Here is a 24,684-nt window from a genome sequence, read left to right as displayed (position 1 = left end):
ACAATTTAAAACTTCAGTAACCCAAATTTCTCTCTCATTTTGTTTTCAAAAATTTTTAATTATTTTTGCCTCAGGTGACTATAATGTCCTTCCTCTCCTCTCCCTGCCTTCCTTGTACATATTCCAAGTGCACATATTTTTCTGTATATTCAGTTACCTGAAAATGGATTTCAAGATGCTCAAAAGTATTAGCTAATGTTTGTACAGCTTAGAAAGCATAGCATGCACAGTACTGGTTAAATTTTTATGCCAGGTGAAAAGCCAATGACTGTAAATATCTGTATGATGGACATTCTGTTTTCAAAAGTTGTCAAAATTTATCAAACTTTTTAAGGTGAAATACACTCACAAATGTTAAAAGTTTTTCATAAAGGAAAAAAAAATCCCACATGAATATATTTTAAATTCATACTAAACATTTAATTTCATTAGAGTAGAAATGTTTCTCTTCATCTCTGAATTTTTAAATATTTTGTTATGTTACAATGTAGGGCAAAAAAATCAGAATGAAGCTATTTGAAAACAAATTATCAAAATTTTTACGTTGTATTCTCTTTGCTGAGCATATCCAGTTTTCTGAAATAGCATATTTCAGAGGAGCTGAATTCCACCTAAAGCTTCACCAATCCATTCTTCTCTCTAAAGCTACTGTTAAAAAATCCTTCAATATAAACCTTGCTTTAATGCATTCCAAAACTGCCTTGCCTTGAAATTTGCCAGATTTATTCTGAAGAGAAAGATGAAAGGTTTTCAATTTGGTTTTAAGTAAAAAATAGTTCTCAGATTTTAGTTTCCAGTTTTGGCTTTTGTGTGTTACTCTTTTATCTCCTTTTAGCTCAAAATGTGCTTGTTGTCTTCCTAGACTGAAAGGACCCTTAATAATTCTATTTCAAGTATTTTTACTATTCCTTAAATTAGGGGAATGTTAGGTACTGAAGTTGGTTATGATCTTTGTTTTGGATAATTTTGGCTTGCTGCTGTAAAGGAAGTTCCTTTTAACTTGAAAAGAATCAGAGAGGGAAACCTGAAAACTCATTATTAATTACATAATCCAGATGACAATATGTGTTTGGGAATCAACACTTCAGGTCCAAAACTACCTGCTAACATATCTAGAGTGACTTAAATGCTAATTGGGTGCAGGAGGTGAGCATGATAGACGTTCCAAGAGCTGGTGTCCTGTGACATCAGGAATGTATTCCTCCTTGAGGATCCCCAAAGCTATTTCAAAACTCTTAGATCCTGTGTCCAGCTGAATTGACACCATAAATCAAGCAGCTGTAAGCACTTTCATGTTCTCAGCTGCTTGCTTATAATTCTGGACTCTGTTTTCCCTGAGCAGTGAAAAAAACCCATTCACCATCACAAAGTGGCTGCATGAAAGATCAAAAAGAAGCAAATGGGTGGGGGTGACCGTGGAGAACAGGACAGAAGTGGAAGGAGACAATTTTTAATTCAGTGCATGCAGCAGGCAGGCAAGGGTAGTGGCAGAAGTGTGCATCTGGATTGGAAGTCATCAGTAGCCCACAGAGCAGGAACTCAGTGGGATCTTTTGTTGATTATGAATTCCTGCTGGTGTCCAAGGCAGCTGTTCCCTCTTTCCCTCTGTCCCTTCCAGTATGATGCACAGCATGAAAGAAGACAGCACAGTAGAGAGTTTAATTCTTCTACTTTTCAAGCACTGAATATAACCAAAGCATGTCATTTATGAAGCTCCCTTCATTACCAGATTTCTCAATTTCTTCTAAAGGACATAATTTTCTTAATTCCCTACTGACTCTATCACCTAATTGCAGTTACAGACTTTGATCTAGCTGTAGTTGTGGAGTTTGATAATGACTAGGAAGTTCCAAGGGATGCAAATTTCTATTATTTTTTGCATAAAATATGGAAACAATTGGATTTGTAAGCAGAAGTCACATTTTCTACCTGAGAAGGGAGCTGGAAGGAAAGCTGCCCAAAGCTGTTCACACAGAGACTGAAGGATTCAGCAGGTTTCCATGATTCTCACCCAAAAAAGTGAAGTAATGAAATAAAAATGAATCAATCATGGAATTATCATGGAGCTCGCAGCCATACTCTGTTTTATTGGCATGAGAGGTATATTTCTCTCCTTACATGGATTCTTGTTTGTTGATTGAGATTCGTAGCTATTTGAACAAGGATCATTTCTCATCTTCAATACCAGTATTCTGCAATCTTGTAATTTTTGGCTCTTAGCCAGTACTAAGTATGACAAGGAAAAATGATAATGTGTAGATTACATTCATTTTAATGTCCTAAAAAGAGTTTTAAAAGTAATTAAAAATATATTTGAAGTAAAATTTTAAACTTTTAACTTGTCCCTTAAGAAGGCTGACACTAAATCTGATAAATCTGAATGAGTGCTCTTAAAAGACTTTCAAAATGAAGAGTTAAAGTGTGTGTATATATATATCTGTATATTATATAGTATATTATATATGAAGTATATATGTGGTATATTGTATATAATATACCACAGGATAAATGGAATTTAAGATTTTTTCTCAAGTTCGCTGTTGTGTTTCTATGTATGATATTGTCTGCAGTGCACAAAATGGAGTTTCTAGAATAGCATATATGTCGAAAAAAATCTTTTTACAATTGAGTGTTTATGAAGAAAATGCAGTTTAAGCACAAATCTGGAAATCTGGGCCTTCTTTCCACTATACATCAAAGTGTTTCTATCAGGTGCTCAGCAGTCTTTCTGTGGCTCTCCTGTGATATTATTTACACATCAAAAACCAGCAGTAGAGATTTGTATGCAACTTTGCAAAGAATATGGAAATTTATTTCAGGTGACACAATAAAATACATGAGAAGAATATCCTTAAAATAGATAAATCATATCCGTTTCTTTAGTACATATTCCTACTGCTCAGATAGAAAAGTGTTTAAAATGGAGTTGAACTATTCTCTGCAATATTCAGAAATTAAATGTAAGTCAGCTAATATTATTGAAATGATCAATGTAAGTCAAAATATAGACATAGGGTGGTTCTTAAAAACTGCAAAAATTAAATTTCTTTTTTTTTTTGTATACATGGAGAAGAAAGATAGAATTGGGTTTCTAGCAGGTCTCTAAATGCATTTGTAGTTTCAATTTTAAGAACAATGAAACATGCTAAACAATTTCACAGCAATTCTGCCTGGACAGATTGCACAATGCTCAAGTGTTTTAGTGTTCTGATTTCCCATCAGTCACATTTATTCAATCATGGAATAAACACCAGGCCCCTGGACACTGTTGAGATTATTCATGAGAGACTGCTGTGCTTAAGAAAAATTGTTGGATGATGAAAGCAATTGCTGAAAAAGTCTTTGCTTTGTTCTAACTTCATTCATGTTGAAATGTGTACTTTTGTTTCTCTTCAGAAAAAAAAGCAAGAAGCATAACTAGAAGTTCTAGCACAATATAGGCTGTTCTGGCAGGCTCTGCTGATTCTCTAATTGTAGGGCTGTATGATATACTTATTAAAGTTTTGATTTTGTCAGAATTAGTAAGTTTTGTCTGTTTTTCTTACAGTGATATTTATTTGCAAGTGACTTATCTCTTTCAGATACCATAGGAATAATTCAAGAAACATTTAGAGAGTTTCCTCCTCAAAGATTTTGCTGCTGACTGAAACTCTAGACAGAACATGAAGACTTTTTGTTGTTTTCTGAAACTGCATTTTAGGAAAGCAATGAAGAAGCAAAATGTCTCAGTATAGGATTTTCTAGAAACCTGAAAACCATCTAGAAACCGCTCCTATGTTAGGAAAAGAACTGGATAATCCCTCTCTGAGAAAATTGCCCTCTCTATGGTGGCTTTTAAATGCTTTTGATGCTGTTTATTGGGAACAACTTCTCCAAATTTTTCTTGTATAAACAAGAGCACAAGACTGGAGCCAGAGCCGTATACTAACATTTTCTTCTGTTGTATGGTGGTGAAATCCTACACTCTCAGTTTTCCTGGATCTTTTATGAGGGAGGTACTTTTCATAATATAATCCAATTATTCTTTGGAATAGGACTGTACAAAACTACTGTAAAAATTTCAGTTCTTTCCCTTTTCTTGATGATTCTCTAAATTCACAATCTTCTTGGGCTGTCTATTCACTATGCTCCTTAAGAGACTTCCTAGGTAGGTACAATTTTTCCAAAGCTGCTGGAACACCTTGCAAATTGCAAGCATGGAAAACCACTCATCATGTCCACTTACCAACTGTATGCTTTCTCCTTTGCCATGAAATTGTGACAGTGACAATTGTGAAATTGTTCATAGCACAATGTTCATATTGACTTCCAACATTTTATCTATTGTGTGCTACTGTTATTGTGCCAAGTATCAGATCTGCAATGGCGTTCCACTGGATAAATATGTAAATGGGAACCAAGTGAACTTTCCAGAAGTGACTTTATATTTAATTCAACTGAGTTTACAAGCAGTACAAAACTATGCTTTAGGGAAGAATGGTGTGTTATATGCTGGGCTTCTCTCTGTTAAAATTGTTCATGGCTTTGTTTGGCTTTGCTTTCACAGTCTGCTCAACCTTCTCTTCAACTCACATCTTCATTTCAATCTACATTTGATCTTTCTGCTCCCTCCCTGTTATCTTGTAACTTAAAAAAATGCAATAGAGAACTTTTTGCCATCTGATATATGAATTACTCCTTGTACTTAAATCACTTCTTAAAATATTAATTTTCTAGTTAGTCCATAACTGGTTTGGTCTACAAACCACTTTTTACCTCAGGTATGAAGGATAATGTATACACGTAAATTGTATTGTCTCTATAATTGTATTTATATCTTGTGTAGTTTGCTGCACAGTACTGGGCTTTTGAGATAGGTCTAGATAGATTAACAGCAAGGTACCAGGCTGGTTGTATATCTGAAATTTAAGAATACTTCTAGTAGGATACTAATTGAGCACATGATTAGAAGGCAGCTCTGGAGCTGAGATGAAAAAAATATATTAAAAGTGGAGTTTTCTCCTTATTTTGTGACCACTTAGTCCCCTGGAGTTATTTTACTGGATTCAACAAGAATTAACTTTTCTCTGCTCTCTCAAATCAATAATAATTTAACTGACATATTCTTTCATACAACCCTGTAGCCCAAACTAGTCTAACTAATATTTTTGATTTAAAATGACATTATCCCATCTTACTCCAGAGTGGTTATTTTTCAAAATTTCTAAGTAGAAACTCACAAGAAATAAAAAGAAAAAGTAGTGTTTTCAGGCACTGAGAAAAAGAACCTACAGGTACAAAACAATGCTCATTTAAAAAACAAACATTACAGAAGAAATTCACTCCAACATAGAGAAATGACCCTATTTCTCTATTAAGTGTGAGATTTTTCTAGATTATATATGACTGATCTTCCTCTATTTGCTAGAGGAGTGGTTCTTATGACTGCTAGATGTTGATTTTCTCAGTGTCTGTTTTAAAATGTTGAAACAACAGAACATAGTTAGCATTATTGATCACATTATTTTATGTTATTACTCTTGAATGGATAGAGGCTGGATGCCTTCTTGGGCTACAGCAGACCTAAGGGCTGGATTTTTTTGCAACTGAAATCCCTTTCATAATGTAAAATTAAGATGAGAGAGTGTCGTGGTTTTAAACTAATAACTAAGAAAAGTACTTATCTCTTGCTGTGAGATATGGATTAGAACAAGAGCAAAACAGGCATAAAACTTACAAGGAATAAAGAAAGTTTATTGACAAACTACAACAATAAGAACACCAAAATAAACTTCCAGAAAAAACCTTTTCATCCCCTATCTACCCACTATTCCCTTGTTCACATGACAACAGAGACAAAAACTTTGGAACTTTGGTGGTTAAAACAGTCCCAATTCTTGCTACAGTCTTTTCACCAGTCTTTGTAGAGAAACAGAAGTTTCTTCCTGTTAATTTATGGAGTTTCTCACAAGAAAACTATTTTTGTTATAGTTTTCCATTGCCCTAATGTTAGCTGCCCAGAGCTACTATTATTAGAGCCCACTCCTCCCATTTTCACATCACTCTGAAGTGTGTATGGGCCATGAGTCTAGAGATAGCATTTTATAAGGATAAGTTATTCAAAGGTAAAAAAAAAAGTCTTTTTCATCTGTTTCTGTGAGCTTCACTAGAAAACAGTTTTCTCATTGCCTCTCAAGGCTTCAAATCTCCCAGCACTTCACTATACCATAATTACTCTACTTTTTACTCAAATTTTCACTTTGAACACTTTATTCCTCCCTATATACTGTATCATGAATTAAAGGAGCTCTTTTCAGGACTTCATTGTCCATCTCCATAGTTTTAACAGAAAGATATTTCAGCTTAATTAAAGCATCTTCTTAATTCTCTGCCTCTTCAGAAGCTTCTTTTCTTTCCTGTCACTGGTAGTTTATAAAGTCTCTTTTCATGTTGATCACTCTCTTTTTCTCTCTCTGGATAAAAAGATTAATCCACAAGTCTCATCTGGGTAATGAAAGAGTTAAAATCTTGCCCAGGCTTTTGTAGATGGTTCTGTGATCTCTGCTGAACAGGAGCTGGAGCCCTCTGCGACGGAAAGTTCCTCATAGCTGCTCTGGAGAGTGTGGCTGTCTCTGCTTGCTGCAGGTCCTGAGCTTCTCTCCTTCTTCACTCGGCATTTTCCAGTGAATTCAGCTACAGCAAAACCTGCAGCCGAGCCAGAGATCAGCTCGGCCCGGGCCCGAGGAAAACCTTCCGCAGGCCCCCCCCATCTCCCGGCCGGGAGACGGGGCAGGCCCGGCCCCATCCCCGCCCGGCCACATGGCCTGGGCAGGGAACGGGAGGCCTGGACCTCCTCCACCCTTCACAGCCAGGAAACAAAGAGCACCCAAGTGCCCTGACTTTACATCTTAAGGTAGGGTTCACAAGTTGATCCTACCTTTCAATGGCCAAAACTGCTGTCAATTCCCAGCAATGACTGATAATTGGTCAGGAGAAAAGACTCCAGTCAGTCCCCAGCAACTTCAACTTCCTTAGCTCTCACAACCACCTTAAAGGTAAAGTCACTTCATGACAGAGAGTTTTAATTATATAAAGAGCATATGAACTACTGTGGAGGGCACGATGTTAACAGCTATTCAACATAGACTATCCATAGAGATGATAGTAGAAAACAGACCAGTATTTGAGGTTCCTCTTTTCTGATTTAGTGAAGGAATTCTGATCTCTGCCTCCTGCTTTCTTTTTCTTCAATGAAGTGTCATCAAGAAGCTAGATTCTTATAGATTCTACAATGTTCTTGAGAAAAATAGCCCTGAATTGCTTGGAGTTTTGGAAAAAAGCTTAAGGGGAGGTTGACATAACTGAAAATTTGCTTATGCATTCCCTGTCCTTCTTTTTGTGCAGTCGTCCTCTCTTGGTTACTTTCTCCAATCGTGGGCTGGCTGTAACACTTGGCATTGTCCCTCCCAGAGAGAACTGGAAGACTCATCTTCTTGGCATAGATTTTTTCAGAATTCAAAACATTTAAAAATGAATAACTTCACCTGTCTCTGCTCTGTTACAGAAAGATTGAAGAATCTCAGAGTTAACTCCAATCATATCAAGGGGCGGGATTGTACCTCCCCACTGTGTGCAGCTCTTGTGGCAAGGGGAATAGGACAAGCATAAAAACAATCTTTTCCACTGGGCTTTGGAATAGTTCCTAAATAGTTTGTACAATCAGTGGGAGATTTGGATATGTCACAGTGGCCAAGTCTCAGAGAGATCCCAAAGCAAAGGCATTCTGCTTAGAAAGAGGTATACACAGCAGCATATGGCCTGCTAATTAAAATCAGTATTTTCCAAAGCTTTGAAAATGGGGGTTGAGTGCCAAAGTGGCAAATGCTTTTCTAATCTCATCTGAAAATTTTACCAGTCATATATATAAATGAATGTTTTGTTAATCATCAGTTTTACTAAAGGACATTTTGTAAATTTTGCCTTTTTTTTTAAACATAGTTTCTGAAGAAGTGCCTACATATGCTAACTATTTGGTGCAATGGCTATGAAAAAAAACCAAAGCACTTCTAACAAAAGAGAAATTATTTTTGGTAATGTAAAAACCTTAAAATTAGGAAACCCCTACTCATTATCGTCCTGGGGTGACTTTATAATACTGGAATTCCTAATTGCCTGGTTTATGATATATATTAAGTTCTGCACCTTTAAGATTGGCTTGGAGAGCTAGGGAAGTTAAAACTGCTGGAGGCTGATGGGAGTTTTCTCCTGGCCAATAACTAACCATTTCTGAGAACTGACAGTGGTTTTAACTTGAAAAGTGAGATTAACCTGTGAACACCACCTTAAGACTTAAGCCTGAGACTTTCATTCTCTCTTTGGTTTCCGGCTTCTGAAGAGGTAACAGGCTCCGGTTCAGCCTCCCCCAAGGCCGCGGAGTGTGGGGAGGGGAGCGGGCCCCAGCCGGGCCAGGCTGGTTCCCTGGCTGGGCTGCAGTTTCTGCCGCTGCTGAGTTTCACCAGAGACTGCTGAGTAAGGAGAGGAAAAGCCACTGACCTGTGGCGTGCTGAGACAGTGACCACACTCCTCCAGAACAGCCATGAAATAAATCTTAAATCCCAGACAGCTCCAGTCGCTGCTCAGGCAGAGATCACAGAACCAGCCACAGGGCCTGGGCAACATTTTAACTTTTTCACTACTCAGATGAGACTTGCAGATTAATCTTTTTTTTCCAGAGAGAGGGGAAGAGAGAGAGTGATCAACATGTAAAGAGACAACACAAATTATCAAAGACAGTGAAAAAAAGGAATTAAGCTTCAGAGGGGGGAGAGAAATAAGGAGATGCTTTAATAAGCTGAAATGTTCTTCTGTTAAAACTATGGAAATGGACAATAGTGTTCTGAAGAAACTCCTTTAATTCATTAAAGAGTATTTTGGGGGGAATAGAGTATATCAAAGTGTAGATTTAAGCAAATGGTGAAGTAGTTTTGATCCTATGAGATGCTGGAACAGAAAAAGAGAAGTAATAGTTGAAGATTTGTGGCCTTTAAGAGGCAAATAGAAAACTTCTGTTTTCAGAGAGGCTCACAAAAACAGATGAAGAGAACTTTTACCTTTGAATAACTCATCCTTAAAAATGACACCCCATCTTGACTCATTGGCCCGTAACACACCTCAGAGTGATGTGAAATGGGAGGAAAGAACTGATGGCAGAATTTCCGAGCAGCTGGCATCAGAGAAATAGAAAGCCACGAAGAAAATGGTTTTCTTGTGAAAAAACTTCATAGATTGGCAGAAGAAGACTTCTTTTTCTCTACAAAGACTGATGACAAGACTATAGAAAAACTGAGACTGTTTTAACCACCAAGTTTTTTGTCTCTATGTTGTCATGTGAACAAGGGAATGGTTAGGTAGTGACGGGAAAAAAGGGTTTCTGGAGGTTTTATTCTGGTTTCTTATTCTTGTAGTTTTTGTTAATAAACTTTGTTCCTTTGATGTTTTAAGCCTGTTTTGCTCTTGTTCTAATCCATATTTCACAGCAAAAAATAAATAAGTTTTCTAGTGATTTTTTAGCTCATACTTTAAAACCATGACAATTATATACTTGGAAATGTAAAATCAGTATCTTCCAGTCCCCTCCGCCCCGAATGCTGAATAATTTCTACGCACTTCACAGTGACAAAGACACACAACTGCAGTGAATGCATCAGCTGCAGATTGCAGACTTAAATAAAGTTTTCTTAGATTTTAAGCTTTTTAAGAAGTACAGTGCACATGTTTGAAAAACAAACATATGACAAAGTGTGTGATTTAGACTGGGTGAATTCTAGACTTATTGCCACTCCAAGATGTCATTATTGAGACAGAAGTTGTAGTGCAGACTCAGCACTGACTGTGACTGGCCCATGTGGTGCTGTCTTCCAGGGAACTTTCTTCACCTGCAGAACCTGCTGTCTCTACCTTTTCAAAGTAAATTGACGGATGTCCTTAATGGGCTTCTCAAATACTGGCTGCAATTCATCTCAAGGGTTTTTGGCAGCTGTGAGTATCCCCAGCCAACCAATTCTCCTTTCCTGTGTGGAGCTAGTCCTGTAATTGTATGCAACAGGAACAAAGGTTTAAAAGTCAGTGTACAATTCTGTAATTCTTCTTACAAGTAGGATGAAATTTAGGAAGATATGGTAAGTGCAATGTTACTTAGATTTCTCCTTAGCCCTACTTTTGGCTTTTTTCTCTGGCCTTCTAATACTGGCATATTACCTAGTGCAGAGGCATGCTGCCATCTGAACAGATGGGTATGAGTGTAGGTGGCTAGGAGGACATGTTTGCTCATCAAATATGTTTGTCGAAAGCAGTATTACCAGCCAGATTATTGGATCAGCTGTTCAGCCTGGGCTTTTAAATCTATATTTAAAACTGCTACTCTGATAAAAAAAAAATGCATTAAATCATAAAATAATGAAATGTTTACAACCCTTTGAAATGTGGCTTTTTTAGTTTGGGAGAGTCAGCATTTTTATTTCTTAAATGCCTGGATTTCAATGGAGACATTATAACCAAGTTTCAGCTACAAAATTTTAAAAAAATCCTCTGAAACCACAGAACTGTACCTGTTGGGAGACATCTAGGTGGTGCTGAAAGAGCCTATTGTAACGTTTCATGGGAGTAGAGACCATTAGGAGTATAAAGTGTATCATTAAATCCTATTAGTTTTACTTTTGTACCTTAGACTCAATTGCTTAGTACTACTATAAGAGTAATTTGTAGAACTATATGTAGTGAAACCTAAAATCTGCGGTAATTAGTGAGGTATCACAAGATAGGCATTAATCAGTGTTTTTAAACTGATTTTCCCCTTTCTGTTATAGAAAATGTGTCAAGAAGTAGAAGAGCTGAGTAGTTTTCTAGACTGCACATGCTTAATAATTAGCAGTAATGTTATGATTTTCTCATGCAAGATACTTAATCTGAATTTTTAGTATGCTGTGCTGCATTAGAAGATATTAAACAGGACAGTTGGCTAAGCAAATTAAATCTGTGTTGAAAGCTGTGGCTGCCTCATGGTTCCTGTCTCAGCTCTCTTTTCTAGTGCAGTTTTCCTAGTGCTTCAAGATAAACCAGTGGCTCATAGAGCTGGAAACCTACTAGAAGCACACAGTTAAAAATGTGAGGTAGCAGCATTCATGCATATCATGCATATCTAGCATCCCCTCTTTCTTCTTCATTTTACATGATTTTTCCTGCTGTCTTTTCAAGGAAGAGCTGAAATGCTGGAAAGATGTGTAGACAGGGGATAACAGATTGCTCTCCTGAGCTGAACACTTTGTTTTTAGATTTAGATACTATGATCAGGCTGTGAATGAAATACAGTGATTCTTAGAGTCCTCTACATCTCTTATGTTGTTCAATGTAGCAATAATCACAATGTGGCCCCCTGACATGCTATGAAAAAATACATGCAATGACAGAGCTTGCAATAAGGGCCTTTTAACCTGAGGAAGGTTATTAAGGAAATATACCCCACACAACTGACACTGTGATCTAATTTAGATATTTTTTTTTTTTTTTCAGATTATACAGGTAATCTTAATGGTAAAGGGAGATCTAGCCAACCAAATAAACTGTGATATACAGTGCTATGAATCAGTTCCTGAAGATCAAATTAATCCTATTTTTTGAATGAAACTTCAAACCCATGTCCTCAGAAGTGTGCAGCCTCTTGACTTCCACTGTTTGGACAAGCTGTATATTCAGTGTGACACTTAATCTTTTTGAAGTCTCTTTGAGTGTACATGGCTAGGCACATGCTGAAACAACTTTGATGGATGGTGGTTATGATTTTCCTTATGAGCCAATTACTTGAAGTGTGAAGCTTGGATAAAAATCAAAATATGTGAAGCACCCAGGTACCACTTGCAGCTTTGGGAAATAATAATTGCCTGGCTCAGTACTTCAGAGTAAATAGGAACCCACTGGACCCTTCTTCTGAAACTGAAGGTGAATTAATGGACATAAGTGCAACTTTTATTTTGAAGCTGATTCAAATATGGTTTGAGCAAACACAACAATTTATTTTCTTGAGACATGCATAAGTAGGTTTATTACAGATATTATCTACTTCTATAAAGGAAAATGGAATATTTGTCATTATTCCTCACTAGCATTATTTTTCTTCTGTACTGGAGTATATGAACTTTGATTTTCTGCAATTAGAAGTGCTAGCAGGTATTTCTAGAATTTCCTTTCCAAATGCAGCAAAGGATGAATAGCAAATGGGCACACAAATTGTTCTCATAAGCCAAGGGGCTTAGAAGTTTTGTGTCTGCTGGAAAAAGTCAAAGAGCTACACCAGAATGTACTTTGATGCCTCTTTCTTCTTTGGCATGTACCTTGAAGTAAGTGTTGTTTCTCCCCTTTTAAGTTGCCTTCAACATTGAAAAAAACCCCTACACTGCTGAATCACTAGGGATTGTTTGGATCTCTGTTTCTTACTTTAAATACAGTACCTTAAAAATCCTGTGTGCTCTGCAGGCATTTATATTGCAGTTGGTAAGACCATAAATCTGTGTTATTGAAGATATATTTTAACAGTTGAACCACTGATTATCTCCTGCATGATCATATGCATGCATATCATGTTAGGAAAAGGTGAAAGAAGAACTATTGCTGGAACACTCTCTTTTATAAAATGTTTAATTGCCTGTGTCCCAAAGCTTCAAGGTCCAGCTCTGGTTTGTCTCAGCTGCATAACCTCACTCACACTGCTGAAGAAGACTTGTGAGAAATCATGTAGAAAGATAAGAAGGATAAATTTATAGCCAGCAGTAGGAGAGTCGAGAGCAGATTACCAAGTAGCTCACAGATTCAGGAGCATAAAAAGCAATATAGAAAGACAAAACCCAAAAAAGAAGTGGTCAAGGGAGAAAGGAGGCTAGCCAGGATCATTTGGTAGCTGGTTCAAGTCATCGGAGGAGCCAATCCCGTGGCTTTGCAAGCTGACCTGACCTTACTGGACCAGTACCTATCTGGTCAGCAAAAACCCAGAGGTCCTCCATTTGGCTGAGACCCAACTAATGTCTGGCCTCACCCAGTCCCAGCTGCCTTTTATGTGACCTATCCAACAAGCCACTGCTTGCTACTTCAACCCTGTATATCCTGCTCTCAGAGTCTTTGCATCTGCTGCTGTGTGAATTGACAGGCTGGCAACCACAAAACCGTGGCTGAAATGCAAAGAGTAAATTTATTTTATCACCTCACTAACCTTGCTAGGATCCTTAAGCAACACCTGAGTGGAGACACACAAGTGGGAATGCTGGCACCAACAGGCTTACTCCATCCTGGTGATTGGTGAGGCTGCTGATGTGCCCTTTTGTCAAGTGCCCATGCTGCCCATGTTGTGATCTCCCTTGTTCTCTTTTATGATCTGTGACCTTTGATATTCTCTCTCCCAAGACTGGAAGCTCAACCAGGTATGTAAGAGTGCCTCTAAGTCTCTGTAAACACCTGTTATCTCTACACAGACATTCCTACTCCTCAAAACAGTTAGAGAACGAACAGCAAAAGGCACAATATGTGATTTTCCACGCCATTATTCTCCAGGCCTTGGCATTCCCAGCTGCAAGGTTACTTGAATGAATCTACCATCCTCTTTGCCATTCTTCTGCTTTTAACATTTTCCTCCCAGCAGCCACTGAAGGTGCCAACCCAGGAGGAGGACTGGGACAAAGAGCCTTCTTATTTAATGCAGGGAAAGAAGAAATTAAAGAAGGTGCTGGGCTGGTGTCAGTGTACCTGGGAAGCTCTGTCAGAGTGCTCCTGACAGTTGTGCTGATCTCCTTTTATGTACTTCCTTCTCCTCCTGGTGTGTGTTGTGTGAGAAAGGACCAAGGGAGCTTAAGTGCCACTTTCTGAGAGGTTATTCACAGCTCCATGTCCTGATTAGGGCATGCTGGAGAGAGGGGCTCCAGCTCTGCTGAGAGACAAGTGACTGAGGCACATGCCCTTCTTCCCAGTGTATCACTCCCTGTGATGTCTTTCAGGGCAGGTAGAGGCTGGGAGTACTGGCATCCTCAACTTCCTTTGGAGAGTCTGAAATTCTGGGGACTGCTGCTATCACTTCTTGTGTGCTTCAGGGGCATATCCATGCTCTCTCCATCATTTTCACCCTTTGAAGAATGAATAATTTCTTTTTCTACTGTAAAGTGAAAACTTCTAGTTTTTAAGCACAGATTTTTCCACACAAATTTGGTCACTTTCAGTGGAAAAATCCTTTATCCACATTTTCTCAAAAAAAAAAAGATGACACCCGAAGTAAAAAAAAATACCACAGTGTGTGCTGTAGACTCTGAGATGAAAAATTTGTATAAGAAAGCTGCAAAACCCATGAGTATTGTTTTGGTTCCACTGAACTTCTTGAAAACATTCAGCCTGATGTAATCTGCAATTTAAAAAGATAAATAAAGTGATTAAGTTGAGGAAGGTTCATAACCTTGTATTAGTGTTGCTTATGAAAAAGTTATCATTGTATTGACTTTGTACTGACTACTGACTTTATCTGTAGCCAGTGCATCTTTTTATTTTATGTATTTTCATTATGATTGCAGAGTGGAAACTAACCTCCAGAATTCTGAAGGAAATGACTGCTCAAATGCTTTGGTGAATCATTCTAAGCCTCATTCAAACAGGGATGCAGCTAGATGAATGTAGATATTCAAAGGCTGTTTAGAAATCCCTGACATACTGGTAAATGAAAACGACTGTCTCATTCTCTTTTGTGAATGAAATTATTCAGAATAGCTAAGGGGAAATGTCACTATGTGAATCAGTTCAACACTTACTGATTAATCCTGCCTCTGGTGTTAGAAGTTTTTCCCTTTCATGCTAGAATATAGAGAAATCTCAATAAATTCAAAGACTTTCTTATGCTGGTAGGGTTTGAATCAGTCTCTAAGCATTTGTAATACAGGACCACATTTTTGCTTAAGACAGTATTTTGGTAGTCACCTTGTAAAAGTGATTGCAGTGTCTCAATGCAGGAAAATGGAATTTCTTAGCATAAGAAAGGCCAGCTTGTAGCCAGCTCTGAATTCCACTGTCTCATGATAGCTTTGGCTTGCAGCAGCTATGGTTTCACATAATCCCTTGATTTCTCCTTAAGTCTTGGCCATTCAGGTGATGGAAATGTATGCTAGTTTCAGTGCAGAATATCAACAGGCATGAGGACACCCCACCTTTGTGCCAGCTTAGTGCTTTTTCTCAGTGTATAAACCATAAGCAACTGATGTTCCTGCAAAATATCATCTCTGTGTTTGCCTGTAAAGGAAAGACAGCTTTAAGCCTGCCCCTGAGATGGAAAGAAGGAACTTTAAATCAATAGTGGACATACCTAACCTACAAAGCAATCCTTTCTGCCAGTTATCCACCATAAACTTTGGGGACAATATGCTTTCCCTATTCATGGACCCTTTGAAAGGGCAGGAGAGGACAGCATTTGCCATTTACAAAACAAATTAGTTTTTGTCTGATACTGGCATTTTACCACCTCCTGCATATGGAATTGAGAGTATCAACACTTATCAATTATATTCACCATAAAAAATATGTGCATTGCAGTTTAGATGATTCCAGAATGAAACTTGCCTTTCCTTATCTTTGCAGTAGCACTCTCAGGGCATATTTAACCTTGCCTTTTCAGTGGCAAATGTTAGTGAATGGCAAGACTTGGACTCTGAACCAAAATAATTCCGAAGTTTTGGTGAATATCGGGGTTAATTTCATAGCTGTATCCTGTCCCTATAGATAGCATAAAAATCAAGCATCTTCAGCCTTTGAAATGCTTAGTTCTGTTCAATAAGTCATTCTGAACAGATATGCATTTAGCAGAACACCTAGCTTCAGATCAATACCAAGCATTTACATCTGATTTTTGAATTTTACCAGTAGTTCCAGAACCTTTTCCTCCCTCTGATGCTCTACGTCTAACACCCACAAGTAACCTCCAAGCACCAAAATTGTATTTTTTCAGCACTTCTGTTTTGCATATTAAGGTGAGTCTTTGGAATTAAGAAATAAAAACCTAAAAGTAGACTTTTGGTGAATAGGAATTAATTTTACTCCTTTTTTTATGGTGATATTACTTTATTGCTGAAATTTTTGGGTTGGCTTGTTGGTGAAGGTTTCCACAGTACTGGCTTAAACTTACTATGAATCTGAAACATATAATTTCATCTTTCAGTAGTTCAGAATTTATTTTATGTTCTGTTTGTTACACAGTCCATTACTATGAAGTTTTTGCCTAACATTAGGCAAAAGCTAAACAAATTAGGTTTATAAAAATCTGCTTGTTGAAAGGAGATTAGTGTTTGTTAAATCACAAGCAGTTTTTTCCCTTCTACTTTATCACCTGCCTCCCCCTAGTAATGATAAAGTACTTGGTCATAGTTTAGAGTAGTAAGAGTAGCAGAGAAAAAAACCTCAAAAAGCCCCCGCAAACAACCCCCCCCCCCAAAAAAAACATCTCCAAATACAAAAATATCCTCTTAGCATTTTGAAGAACATAAGTTGTTTTCCTGAGGGTAATGTGATGTTCTTTGGTACCCACCACAAGTACAATGAGCAGCAGCAGAAATGCCTCTGGATTTATTAGTCTGCCAGCTCCTGTAAAGCTACCACAAAATTGCTGAAGAAACCTCTCATGCTCTCTGTGGTCTTTGCACAGTAAAGCTGAAGAAATGGGAGTTAATCCTGTTGACCTCAAGGTTCTCCTCCTTGCATTTGGAAAATCTCCAGGTTCTCTAATACTTAATTTGATTCAAGAGCAGATTATAAAGGCTTTTTACTATTACTGCCATACTGAATAAAAATGAAGGTGATTCCTTTAGGTGCATTTGATATTGGTTGGGAAAACATTCTGAAACTTGTTCTTAAGCCTTGATTTTTAGATTAGAGGGAATCTTGTTTCAGCAAAGGCATTTGAATGCTTGTTTCTATCCTAAATCTGAGGACATGATGCTGTCTTGTTTACCATACCAACTCATCTCAGAAGTTTTCTCATTTTTCAGTGTGTATTTAGAGTTAGTTCATACTTGGCAGTTCACAAGATTTGTTACAGTGTTAAGTTTTCAATGTTTTCTCTCTTTTAAGGCTAAAATAATACAATGAAAAATTTATTTTCTACTTTCATTTAATTGTCTGGGTTTTTTTTTAACTTGTTAGAAAAGCATGCAGGATGTAGTACTTACCTAGTCATTATTCTAGAGGGGGCTGGTAGATACTTGTAATTTTAGCACCCTGTTTCAAATGTCATAGTCTAAAACTTCTGCAATATAGTGCTGAAACTTTCTATGAAAAATGTCTGTATCCAACTGTACTTCTCTTTTGGATGCTTCAGCCAAGAAAGCAAAGGTATTTACAAGAACAACATTAAGAGAAAACACCAGGGACCTTTTCTTAGATGCTGTAGATTCCCTTTGGTATTAGATTAGGCAATAGGTATTAGGTTTGAAGATGGCCTTTGGGTTAACCATGTGAAAATCCTCCCAAATGTGGGCCAGACACAGGCTTTCAGATTTTTGAGGACTAGTATGAAGCAGAATAAAGTGAACTTGATAAACATTAGTCATTGTCTGCCAGACTGGCTTCTCTTTCTGAGCTCTGAAATTAGGCACTCTGCTTTTCATGCTCTCTATGTCTCATATAGTTGAGGTATATTTTTTTGGAGTGAATGGTGTTGGTTGATATTCTTTGATATAAGGTATGGATAGGTTCTCCCCTTCTCTCTTTCTCCCATTCCTGTCTAGACTTACGAATTATTGTTGGTTTTGAGCCTTACAGATAAAGCACAGTTTCCATCCCTTCATCCTTCCTCTACCCCCTTGCAGTGAGAACCTGCAGAGTGTCCACGTGGATGAAACATTCTGTTGATATACGGCAGATAGATGGAAAAACATTTTTCATGGAGTGTTCACTTCAAACACTGAGCATCAAAAGACATCTGAAAGACAGGCTGAAGATTCAAAATCTATCTTCAGCAGAGATCTTCTAGCAGGAGAAATTCACTTTGATCATTATGGAAGTCACAAAAACATCTTATCAAAAGGTCTCCAGAGAAGTTAATTTTCTCTTTTCCAAAACCTGTGAAGCAATAACCGTATTGGCCAAACAAAAACAAAAAGTTCCCAATTTACAAAGAAAGAGAAAAATAAAAAAAAGAAGAAGAAACCCCTCAAACCCATAAAACATTAGCTTAAAAAAAAAAAAAACCTTAACCATACCATACCTATTTGATGTGCCCTGGGTAGTTGAGAAAAGGAGAAGCATAGATTGGTCTGTCCAAATGTAATAGAAATTTGCCAGGTTGTCAATTATGTGTCAGCCTAGAATTATGTAGTTTAACCCAGGGTTACCTAGGACATTAAATGAAATCAGATAAAATTGCTCAATTGAAATTTGAGCCTCCATAGTTTGTTTCTTTGAAGGTTTCCTCAGTACAACATATTTCTATGATTTATTTTCTGTAAATTAACCCAAACTCCACCTATAACTTTATATCTCTACCTGTTCTGTGTCTCAAAACAAGGTTGTTTTGTCAATTGCATCAACCACATGCTTCTTCCCATCTGTCTCAAAGGTTTCTTTCAATTAGGCTATAGCATCAGTTTTGATATCCCCTGATTACAGAACCATAACCATTATCCTATCCCTAGGCTTTTTTTAGAAACATATTAGCCCTGTGAGACCTAAATCAACCCAATATGTGTCTTAATGTCAGTTCTGGATATCTGTTAAAAAATTAACTTGTTGCTGTGTGTTTTGATTTTTTGAAGCCACCCTAAACCTAAAATGAAAATCATTATTCAAATGGGTTCAGGAAATACACTGAAGACTGCTGTCTTGTCCTTGTCTAAAGTTAATTTTTAAACAAATTGGAAAAAAACCCATCTCTCCCCCATAACAAACTCCCCATAATTTTCTGTTTGTTTAAATGTAAATAACTCTTTAGCTGAATTTCTGTAGTTTTGCAGAGTTTATTGCTATTGAAAGTCCACTTAAAAGATAGGGAAATGAAATGTACTTTTAGCCCTGTCTTTAATATGACATCTGTTTTCAGCTCAACCGAAAGGTCTCTTCTCAATGAAATTGAAGATTTTCTACCTTCTGTACCTGATACCCATGAGAATTGCTCAAGCTGTACCTGCTTAAGCTTTATCCTGAAGTATTATTTTTTGTTGAAAATGTAATTTAAGAAGATTATTGGTAATTCTGAATCCTAATGCTAAGCTTTACTATAAAGCAAGATCTGTTTTATGTGAGGATCCAGTCTAATCATTAGTCTTTTTGCTAACAAAATGGTTCAATTCACAGTGCTCTCACCTCTACCCAAAGAGCTGCTCTTGACAAAGTTTTGAGGTAAACCCCAGCAGGCACAGCCTCACACAGCTATTTATGTTTCCTCCTTCTTTCTCCCACAAACAGGATGTAGGAAAGAATCTGAAGGGTAAAACTGAGGAAACTCATGGGCTGAGACAAAGGCAATGAGTAGCAAAAATTCCAGAATTCCAAAGCAAGGAATTAATCCATCATGCTTAATGCATGGACAGGCAGGGGTTCAGCCATCCTGAGGAAAGCAGGGTTCTGGCAGACATAACAGTGACTGGGGAAGACAAATGCCTTAACTTCAAACTTTTTGCTTGCTTTTTTCTGCAGTTGTTATCGTTCAGCACGATGGGATATACCTCTGATCAGCTGGGGTCAGCTATCCCAGCTGTGCTCTCTCCTAACTGCTTGTGCACTCCCAGCCTCCTGACTAATGGGCTGAAAGGCAGAAAAGGACTTGACATTTAGGTGCTGCTCAGAAGTAGCTAAAGTATCAGTGTGTTATCAACCCTGTTTTCAGCATGAAATCCAAAACAAAGCCCCATATATACTATGAAGTCAATTAAGTCCATCTCAGCCAAAAACAGCAGAAAAAGTTAATATTAGTCTCCATGTGCATTTATGTGGCTGAAGCCTAATAAACATTGGTCAGTCTTTTTTTGGCAGGAAGATTTTATCACCTCTGTTCAAACTGGCTCTTTCAAAACAAGCTAGACTGAGGAAACTCCAGTAAATACTTTGTTTTTCCTCATTTAGCCTGAAACTAGCTCAACAAGGTCCAGCCTGAATGGTGGCCTGATTTACCACCCATATGTCCCCTCACTACTTAGTTCTTCTAGTAGGGTTTAGCTTCTGATTTTCTTCAGTAACTTGTTTGGTTCCACAGGACTTCTGGGATTAATCAGAAGAATAAAATCCCTACATTCAGCCTGGTTTTCTGTCACTAAGACCAATGCTCTCATTGATCCAAACTGTAAACCAAGATTTAATAAAATGCAGGTTTTCCTCCTGTACAAATGGCAAAAATCTCAGGTAGACACAGACATCATTTTTCTTTCTGAAATATTCCATGATAATCTTCACTCTTCACAGATCTAAGCTACTGATCAAGCAATCAGACCCATGTCTGGAAGAGCAATAGGTCTCTTATTATCTTCCCTTATATTACAATAAAAGACCTTCCAAGATCAATCAATAAACACAAATCTCTCAGTTTCTGCTTTGTCAACTTGTAATCTCAGCATAGTGCTGAATTTTTTTCAAAGGTCATATAACTGCACCTGTTTGGAAAAATTTCTGTCAGCCAGCATTGTATCTCTAATGGGCCCACCACTAAATTAAAATAAGTAGAGCTGAATTAGGAAGACAGTCTAACTCTGGTTTAAAATTTAGACCAAAATTAGGGTTAATCAACTGTATTTAAATTCATACTAGAGCATCAGCTCCTGTCACCATTCCTCATCTCTCTTTTCCAGCTTTTATGGAATAATCAGTAATACAGCTGTGAGCTACTTTCCTGAACATTTCTGCTTAACCATAACTGTAAACTGTTTTCCCTGGTACTGAAAATTATATGATGAGTTGTCATCATCCCTTATAGTTGAAAGTTTTTGCAGATGTTTGGACTAGACTTTAAAAATCTGGATTTTAATGCTCCTAAATATATCATTGATCACTAAGACAATTAATGCTGTAGTAATGGAAATAAGGCCCCTGACATTTTTTTTTTTTTTCAGTCTTTCAGGAACTGGAGGCCTTGTAGGGGGTGTGAGAAATATAATTTATTTAAATAGTACATTGAATTCTCATTCTGACCATATAGACCAGCTGGTGTGTGATCCTACCAGGGGCGGTGCCCTGCTACACCTGATGTTCATCAACAGAGATGGGCTGGTGGGAGTGAGGTGGCCAGAGGCTGCCTTGAGCACAGCCAATGTGGAATGCTAAAGGTTTTGGTTCTTGGTGAAGAATGGAAGGGGATCAACAAAACCTTGACCTAGTCCCTCTATTGTTGGCACTCTCAAGACTGCACCCTCAAGTCCTGTATCCAGTTTTGGGCCCCTCACTACAAGAAAGACATTGAGGTGCTGGAATGTGTCCAGAGAAGGGTAATGGAGCAGGTAGAGGGTCTAAAGATTGAGTTATAAGAAGGTCACCTGAGGGAGATGGGGTTCTTTAGCCTGGAGAAAAGGAGGGTGAGGGGAGACATTTACACTCTCTATAACTGCCTGAAAGGAGGCTGTGGCCAGCTGGGGGTTAGTCTCTTGTCCCAGATGACTACCAACAGAAGGAGAGGAATTCGTGTCAAGATGACACGAATGACATTCAAGTTTGACATCAGGAAGAATTTCTTCACTGAAAACATGGTCAAATACTGGAACAGGCTTCCCAGGAAGGTGGTGTAGTCACCGTCCCTGGAAGCGATCAAGGAATGTCTGGGTGTGGCACTTTAGTGCTATGATTTAGCTGATGTGGTGGTGATCAGTCAAAGGTTGGACTCTGTAATATTGGAGATCTTTTCCAGCCTTAATGATTCTGTGATTCTGTTCTAAGCACTCAAATTGAAAGATGTGCCTTCTTACTTGAGACAGTCCTCATTTCACCCTGGAACTATCTGCAGAACTAAGTAGCCAACAGAGCCCTGGAACCTTCACCCTAGGATTCTGACCTTGGACCTTGATGTTTATATTGATTACAGGTAAGACATCTACACACACAGCAGAACAAATAACTGCATGTTACTGTTAGCTCTTTTTTTATTCCTAGATTCCTAGAATAGAACATAAAACTAATTCTTCAATCTAAATTTTCCCAAATCTTAATCTTATTTCTAAGACTAACCTGGATGTAAAATGTAAAATAGACAGCATATAATAAAATAAATAAATTTATTTATTTTATTCACCTTTTGTAGGTTCAGCAGTTAAAACAGCCTTTCCATATGTAGTCCTAATCTGATTGTAATTTTAATCTGAATTTTACTTTATTACACCAGCAGAAACAATAACAAGAGTTCAGTTCTCCTTTGACCTCTCTAGAAAATTATTTAGGAACAACAAAACATAGCTCTGCAACTCACACGTTTTTGTTCCTTAAATTTTATCCTGATTTTTAACTGAAGTGAGAAGTATATAACTTCAGAGTCCACTATATGATTACTGGTCCCTAATCTATACTCTTGCATGCACTTCAAAATCCCAAAGGAGAGACAATTCTTCAGTTTATGATCTGACTTTCAGTCTCGTGCTAAAGCCCAGCCTTAGGCAAACCTGTTAGCATTGGACTGTCAACAGTAGTTAGTCTCTATGGATTTCAGCCCTCTTTTGCTTGGAATCTTGGGGATTCAACATTAAACTGTTTGTAGAACATGCCATTACAACTGCTCTTATCCAAGACTTAATCTCAGAACTGACATTTATGATGGATCAGTGAAGCCAGCTTTTTTAAATTGTAACATTAACATGCAATCTATTAAAAAGGCTCATGTTGCCTTTCATCCAATCTGTAAAGATTGGGCTAGCATTTATCCTTGTTTTATCCCTACATTTTCCAAGATCCATGAAAACTTTCAGACCATCATATTGAAGATTTAACCCAAATTTTAATTTTAGCAGTGGTCTTAGTCATGCATCAGATTTGTTTACTTAGCCATGTAACCCCACTTTCTTAATTTCTGTATGTAGACAACTTTTGCAGTGTGCTGAGACATGATAAGCAGGAAACATCTTTGAGAAATTACTGGTTGGATAATGTACACAGTAGATATCAAACATGAGTAAACTACTAGAGGTAAACTCATAATCCTGGTATTTCCCAAGCCTTTGCTAACCGGTGCAAATGCTGGCCCTTCTCATGCCTTACAGTTGGTTGATCCTTACTCTTTTGAGGTTGTATCTTTAGATTCCCTTTTTTTTTTCTTTAAGGTTTTATATTTTTGGTCCAGTAGTTTTATTTTCCCTCCTGAACTCCTGATCTGCCAACTATTACCTTTGAGCAATTATATTTGTCTTTTTTTTCCTTACCTTGCTGGTCTTCATTGCGTACTTTTTCACTTGACAAGATTTTTCTCAGTAAAACTGAGCCAAGGTGTCATGGAGTGACTTTACCTTTAAGGGAGTTGGAGTTGCTGGGAACTGCCTGGAGTCTTTTCTCCTGACCAATTATCAGTCATTGCTGGGAATTGACAGCAGTTTTGGCCATTGAAAGGTGGGATCAACTTGTGAACCCTACCTTAACATGTAAAGTAAGGGCACTTGGGTGCTCTTTGTTTTCTGGCTGTGAAGGGTGGCAGAGCTCCAGGCCTCCCGTTCCCTGCCCAGGCCATGCGGCCGGGCGGGGATGGGGCCGGGCCTGCCCCGTCTCCCGGCCGGGAGATGGGGGGCCTGGGGAAGGTTTTCCTTGGGCCGGGCCGGGCCGATCTCTGGCTCGGCTGCAGGTTTTACTGTAACTAAATTCACTGGAAACTGCCCAGTGAAGAGGGAGAGAAGCTCAGGACCTGCAGCAAGCGGAGACAGCCACACTCTCCAGAGCAGCTATGAGGAACTTTCCGTTGCAGACAGCTCCAGCTCCTGTTCAGCAGAGATCACCAAACCATCTACAAAAGCCTGGGCAAGATTTTAACTCTTTCATTACCCAGATGAGACTTGTGGATTAATCTTTTTATCCAGAGAGAGAAAAAGAGAGTGATCAACATGAAAAGAGACTTTATAAACTACCAGTGATAGGAAAGAAAAGAAGCTTCAGGAAAGGTAGAGAATTAAGAAGATGCTTTAATTAAGCTGAAATATCTCCCTGTTAAAACTATGGAGATGGACAATGAAGTCCTGAAAAGAACTCCTTTAATTCATGATACAGTATATAGGGAGGAATAAAGTGTTCAAAGTGAAAATTTGAGTAAAAAGTAGAGTAATTATGGTATAGTGAAGTGCTGGGAGATTTGAAGCCTTGAGAGACAATGAGAAAACTGTTTTCTAGTGAAGCTCACAGAAACAGATGAAAAAGACTTTTTTTTTTACCTTTGAATAACTTATCCTTATAAAATGCTATCTCTAGACTCATGGCCCATACACACTTCAGAGTGATGTGAAAATGGGAAGAGTGGGCTCTAATAATAGTAGCTCTGGGCAGCTAACATTAGGGCAATGGAAAACTATAACAAAAATAGTTTTCTTGTGAGAAACTCCATAAATTAACAGGAAGAAACTTCTGTTTCTCTACAAAGACTGGTGAAAAGACTGTAGCAAGAATTGGGACTGTTTTAACCACCAAAGTTCCAAAGTTTTTGTCTCTGTTGTCATGTGAACAAGGGAATAGTGGGTAGATAGGGGATGAAAA

The 24,684-nt window shown here is 37.9% G+C and overlaps 2 long non-coding RNA genes across 2 annotated transcripts in view; one reads left to right on the top strand and one right to left on the bottom strand.

The window, feature by feature from the left end:
* Positions 1-11,974: 11,974 nt before the first annotated feature.
* Positions 11,975-23,924, bottom strand: LOC147653483 (uncharacterized). The gene is made up of 2 exons (XR_015286247.1): positions 23,457-23,924; positions 11,975-14,413 (listed from the first exon to the last, which is right to left on the bottom strand). It is a non-coding gene; the product is annotated as an uncharacterized LOC147653483 (long non-coding RNA).
* The window catches only part of LOC147653481 (uncharacterized), a 100,195-nt gene continuing 98,954 nt past the window's right edge, over positions 23,444-24,684 (top strand). Inside the window, exon 1 of the long non-coding RNA XR_015286249.1 lies at positions 23,444-24,098. This is a non-coding gene — a long non-coding RNA (uncharacterized LOC147653481). The remainder of the gene's footprint in view (positions 24,099-24,684) is intronic.

The sequence above is a fragment of the Cyanistes caeruleus genome, chromosome 4 (genome assembly GCF_971803275.1).
Source record: "Cyanistes caeruleus chromosome 4, bCyaCae1.hap1.1, whole genome shotgun sequence".
NCBI classification, from domain to species: domain Eukaryota; kingdom Metazoa; phylum Chordata; class Aves; order Passeriformes; family Paridae; genus Cyanistes; species Cyanistes caeruleus.
This window is presented reverse-complemented; position numbering and strand designations above follow the sequence as displayed.